This window comes from Pristiophorus japonicus, chromosome 4, assembly GCF_044704955.1.
Source record: "Pristiophorus japonicus isolate sPriJap1 chromosome 4, sPriJap1.hap1, whole genome shotgun sequence".
Classification (NCBI taxonomy): domain Eukaryota; kingdom Metazoa; phylum Chordata; class Chondrichthyes; family Pristiophoridae; genus Pristiophorus; species Pristiophorus japonicus.
Genome location: NC_091980.1, coordinates 25,343,337 through 25,349,716, shown reverse-complemented (window position 1 = coordinate 25,349,716; position 6,380 = coordinate 25,343,337).

Below are 6,380 nucleotides of genomic sequence, written 5' to 3'. Positions count from 1 at the left end.
CTGTGAAGACCGAAGCAAAATAATTGTTTAAGGTCTCAGCCATTTCCACATTTCCCATTATTAAATCCCCCTTCTCATTTTCTAAAGGACCAACATTTACTTTAGTCACTCTTTTCCTTTTTATATATCAGTAAAAGCTTTTACTATCTGTTTTTATGTTTTGCACTAGTTTACTTTCGTAATCTATCTTTCCTTTCTTTATTGCTTTCTTAGTCATACTTTGCTGTCGTTTAAAATTTTCCCAATCTTCTAGTTTCCCACTAACCTTGGCCACCTTATACGCATTGGTTTTTAATTTGATACTCTCCTTTATTTCCTTGGTTATCCACAGCTGGTTCTCCCTTCTCTTACCGCCCTTCTTTTTCACTGGAATATATTTTTGTTGAGCACTATGAAAGAGCTCCTTAAAAGTCCTCCACTGTTCCTCAATTGTGCCACCGTTTAGTCTATATTCCCAGTCTACTTTAGCTAACTCTGCCCTCATCCCACTGTAGTCCCCTTTGTTTAAGCATAGTATGCTCGTTTGAGACACTACTTCCTCACCCTCAATCTGTATTACAAATTCAACCATACTGTGATCACTCATTCCGAGAGGATCTTTTACTAGGTGATCGTTTATTATTCATGTCTCATTACACATGACCAGATCTAAGATAGCTTGCTCGCTCCCTTGTAGGTTCTGTAACATACTGTTCTAAGAAACAATCCCGTATGCATTCTATGAATTTCTCCTCCAGGCGACCCCGTGCGATTTGATTTGATCAATCGATATGTTGGTTAAAATCCCCCATGATTACTGCCATTCCTTTTTCACATGCCTCTATTATTCCCTTGATTATTGTCCACCCCAACCGTGAAGTTTTTATTTGGCGGCCTATAAACTACGCCCACCAATGACTTTTTCCCTTTACTATCTCTAATCTCCACCCACAATGATTCAACATTTTGTTCATTAGAGCCAATATCATCTCTCACAACTGCCCTGATATCATCCTTTATTAACAGAGCTACCCCACCTCCTTTCAATTCTTGTCTATCCTTCCGAATTGTCAGATACCCCTGTATGTTTAATTCCCAGTCTTGGCCACCCTGCAACCACGTTTCTGTAATGGCCACCAAATCATACCCATTTGTAATGATTTTTGCCGTCAACTCATTTACTTTATTTCAAATGCTGCGTGCGTTTAGGTAGAGTGTTTTAATACTCGCTTTTAAACCATGATTTTTAGTTTTGACCCCTCCTGCAGCCCCTTTAACTTCATACATATTGTCCCTTTCTATCACCTTGTGGTTTACACTTACCCCAGTGCTACTCTGCTCTGTTGCCTCCTGCCTTTTGCATTTTTTCTCGGGGTCATGTTCATCTGCGCTCTCACCCACTCTAACTCTCTCAGGACCCTCTCCTGGGTTCCGAATATTCCTCGCATTGAGGAACCGGGCTTTCAGGCTTGCCTTTTTATTACACTTTGACCCTTTAGAATTTTGCTGTACATTGGCCCTTTTTGTTTTTTGCCTTGGGTTTCTCTGCCCTCCACTTTTACTCATCTCCTCTCTGTCCTTTGCTTCTGTCTCTATTTTGTTTCCCTCTGTCTCCCTCCATTGGTTCCCATCCCCCTGCCATATTAGTTTAACTCCTCCCCAACAGCACTAGCAAACACTCCCCCGAGGACATTGGTTCCATTCTTGCCCAGGTGCAGACCGTCCGGTTTGTACTGGTCCCACCTCCCCCAGAACCGGTTCCAATGCCCCAGGAATTTGAATCCCTCCCTGCTGCACCACTGCTCAAGCCACATATTCATCTGCGCTATCCTGCGATTCCTACTCTGACTAGCACGTGGTAGTGGTAGCAATCCCGAGATTATTACTTTTGAGGTCCTACTTTTTAATTTAGCTCCTAGCTCCTTAAATGCGTCTCGTAGGACCTCATCCATTTTTATACCTATGTCGTTGGTACCAATGTGCACCACGACAACTGGCTGTTGTCCCTCCCTTTTTCGAATGTCCTGCACCCGCTCCGATACATCCTTGACCCTTGCACCAGGGAGGCAACATACCATCCTGGAGTCTCGGTTGCGGCCGCAGAAACGCTTATCTATTCCCCTTACAATTGAATCCCCTATCACTATCACTCTCCCACTCTTTTTCCTGCCCTCCTGTGCAACAGAGTCAGCCACGGTGCCATGAACTTGAAATTTAGATTTCCAAAAAGCATTCGATAAGGTGCCACACAAAAGGTTACTGCAGAAGATAAAGGTACGCGGAGTCAGAGGAAATGTATTAGCATGGATAGAGAATTGGCTGGCTAACAGCAAGCAGAGAGTCAGGATAAATGGGTCCTTTTCGGGTTGGAAATCGATGGTTAGTGGTGTGCCACAGGGATCGGTGCTGGGACCACAACTGTTTACAATATACGTAGATGACCTGGAAGAAGGTACGGAGTGTAGTGTAACAAAATTTGCAGATGACACAAAGATTAGTGGGAAAGCGGGTTGTGTAGAGGACACAGAGAGGCTGCAAAGAGATTTAGATAGGTTAAGGTTTGGCAGATGGAATACAATGTCAGAAAATGTGAGGTCATCCACCTTGGAAAAAAAAACAGTAAAAGAGAATATTATTTGAATGGGGAGAAATTACAACATGCTGCGGTGCAGAGGGACCTGGGGGTCCTTGTGCATGAATCCCAAAAGTTAGTTTGCAGGTACAGCAGGTAATCACGAAGGCGAATGGAATGTTGGCCTTCATTGTGAGAGGGATGGAGTACAAAAGCAGGGAGTTCCTGCTGCAACTGTACAGAGTATTGGTGAGGCCGCACCTGGAGTACTGCATGCAGTTTTGGTCACCTTACTTAAGGAAAGAAATACCAGACTTGGAGGGAGTACAGAGACGATTCACTAGGCTGATTCCGGAGATGAGGGGGTTACCTTATGATGATAGATTGAGTAGACTGGGTCTTTACTCGTTGGAGTTCAGAAGGATGAGGGGTGATCTTATAGAAACATTCAAAATAATGAAAGGGATAGACAAGATAGAGGCAGAGCGGTTGTTTCCACTGGGCGGGGAGACTAGAACTAGGGGGCACAGCCTCAAAATATGGGAGAGCCAATTTAAAACCGAGTTGAGAAGGAATTTCTTCTCCCAGAGGGTTGTGAATCTGTGGAATTCTTTGCCCAAGGAAGCAGTTGAGGCTAGCTCATTGAATGTATTCAAATCACAGATAGATAAATTTTTAACCAATAAGGGAATTAAGGGTTATGGGGAGCAGGCGGGTAAGTGGAGCTGAGTCCACGGCCAGATCAGCCATGATCATTTTGAATGGCGGAGCAGGCTCGAGGGGCTAGATGGCCTACTCCTGTTCCTAATTCTTATGTTCTTATGTTCTTATGTTGCTGGTTAAAGAGAAAATTAACCCAATAATAAGAAAGGATATTAGCTTGGATGATGCGGAATCTGTATAGGTAGAGCTGCGGAATACCAAAGAGCAGAAAACGCTAGTGGGAGTTGTGTACAGACCACCAAACAGTCGTAGTGAGTTTTGGGATGGCATTAAACAAGAAATTAGGGATGCGTGCAATAAAGTTACAGCAGTTATTATGGGCTTTAATCGACATATAGATTGGGCTAACCAAGCTGGTAGCAATGAGGTGCAGAAGGATTTCCTGGGGTATATTAGGGATGGCTTTCTAGACCAATATTTCGAGGAACCAACTAGAGAGCCGGCCATCCTAGACTGGGTGTAGTATAATGAGAGAGGACTAATAAGCAATTTTATTATGCGAGGCCCCCTGGGGAAGAGTGATCATAATATGGCAGAATTCTTCATTAAGATGGAGAGTGACAGTGTTAATTCAGAGACTAACATCCTGAACTTAAGTAAAGGTAACTTTGACGGTATGAGTCGTGAATTGGCTAGGATAGACTGACAAATGATACTTAAAGGGTTGACTGTGGATAGACAATGGCAGACATTTATAGATTACGTGAATGAACTTCAACAATTGTACATCCCTGCCTGGATTAAAATAAAACGGGTAAGGTGGCTCAACCGTGGCTAACAAGGGAAATTAGGGATAGTGTTAAATCCAAGGAAGAGGCATATAAATTGGCCAGAAAAAGCAGCAAACCTAAGAACTGGGAGAAATTTAGAATTCAGCGAAAGAAGGACAAAACAGCTAATTAGGAAGAGGAAAATGAAGTATGAGAGGAAGCTTGCCAGGAACATAAAAACTGATTGCAAAAGCTTCTATAGATATGTGAAGAGAAAAAGATTAGTGAAGACAAACATACGTCCCTTGCAGTCAGATTCAGGTGAATTTGTAATGGGGAACAAAGAAATGGCAGACCAGTTGAACAAACACTTTGGATTTGTCTTCACGAAGGAAGACACAAATAACCTTCAGGAAGTACTAGGGGACCGAGGGTCTTGTGAGAAGGAGGAACTGAAGGATATCCTTCTTAGGCGGGAAATTGTGTTGGGGAAATTGATGGGATTGAAGGTCGATCCCGGAGTCTGATAGTCTGCATCCCAGAGTACCTAAGCAAGTGGGCCAAGAAATAGTGGATGTATTGGTGATCATTTTCCAACAGTCTATCGACCCTGGATCAGTTCCTATGGACTGGAGGGTAGCTAATGTAACACCACTTTTTTAAAAAGGATGGAGAGAGAAAACTGATAATTATAGACTGGTTAGCCTGACATCAGTAGTGGGGAAAATGTTGGAATCAATTATTAAAGATGAAACAGCAACGCATTGGGAAAACAGTGGCAGGATCGGTCCAAGTCAGCATGGATTTATGAAAGAGAAATCATGCTTGACAAATCTTCTAGAAATTTTTGAGGATGTAACTAGTAGAGTGGACAAGGGAGAACCAGTGGATGTGGTGTATTTGGACTTTCAAAAGGCTTTTGACAAGGTCCCACACAAGAGATTTGTGTGCAAAATCAAAGCACATGGTATTGGGGGTAATGTACTGATGTGGATAGAGAACTGGTTGGCAGACAGGAAGTAGAGAGTTGGGATAAATGGATCCTTTTCATAATTGGAAGGCAGTGATTAGTCGGGTGCCGCAGGGCTCAGTGCTGGGACCCAGCTCTTTACAATATACATTAATGATTTAGATGAAGGAATTGAGTGTAATGTCTCCAAATTTGCAGATGACACTAAACTGGGTGGCGGTGTGAGCTGTGAGGAGGACGCTAAGAGGCTGCAGGGTGACTTTGACAGGTTAGGTGAGTGGACAAATGCATGGCAGATGCAGTATAATGTGGATAAATGTGAGGTTATCCACTTTGGGGGCAAAAACACGAAGGCAGAATATTATCTGAATGGCAGCAGATTAGGAAAAAGGGAGGTGCAACGAGACCTGGGTGTCATGGCTCATCAGTCACTGACGGTTGGCATGCAGGTGCAGCAGGTGGTGAAGAAGGCAAATGGCATGTTGGCCTTCATAGCTAGGGGATTTGAGTATAGGAGCAGGGAGGTCTTACTGCAGCTGTACAGGGCCTTGGTGAGGCCTCACCTCGAATATTGTGTTCAGTTTTGGTCTCCTCACTTGAGGAAGGACGTTCTTGCTATTGAGGGAGTGCAGTGAAGGTTCACCAGACTGATTCCAGGGATAGCTGGACTGACATATGAGGAGAGACTGGATCAACTGGGCCTTTATACATTGGAGTTTAGAAGGACGAGAGGGGATCTCATAGAAACATATAAGATTCTGACGGGACTGGACAGGTTAGATGCGGGTAAATTGTTCTCGATGTTGGGGAAGTTCAGAGCCAGGGGACACAGTCTAAGGATAAGGGGTAGGCCATTTAGTATTGAAATGAGGAGAAACTTCTTCACTCAGAGAGTTGTTAACCTGTGGAATTCCCAGCCGCAGAGAGTTGTTGATGCCATTTCATTGGATATATTCAAGAGGGATATGGCCTTTACGGCTAAAGAGATCAAGGGGTATGGAGAGAAAGCAGGAAAGGGGTACTGAGGAAATGATCAGTCATGATCTTATTGAATTGTGATGCAGGCTCGAAGTGCCGAATGGCCTACTCCTGCACCTATTTTCTTTGTCTATGTTTCTATGAAATGACAGAGTCGATTAGGCGGTAGTTAGTCCAGCAGTCGTCAGTCCTGTCATGGCACGGGTGTTGCGGACATCCTTGCAGTCCCTCGTTCGGACCATGACGTAATCTAGCAGATGCCAGTGCTCGGAGCGATGGTGTTGCTCTCTGACGGAACAAGATGTTGGATATGGCAAGACCATGCGCTAGAACCTCCACTTTTGTGCTTACCCCCAAAAATGGGCAATATTTCTGGTGTGGGCGTTAAAAAAGAGTTTTTAGATCACCGGCTTCTCGCCCATTTTCAAACCACCTAGTCTCCACTTTT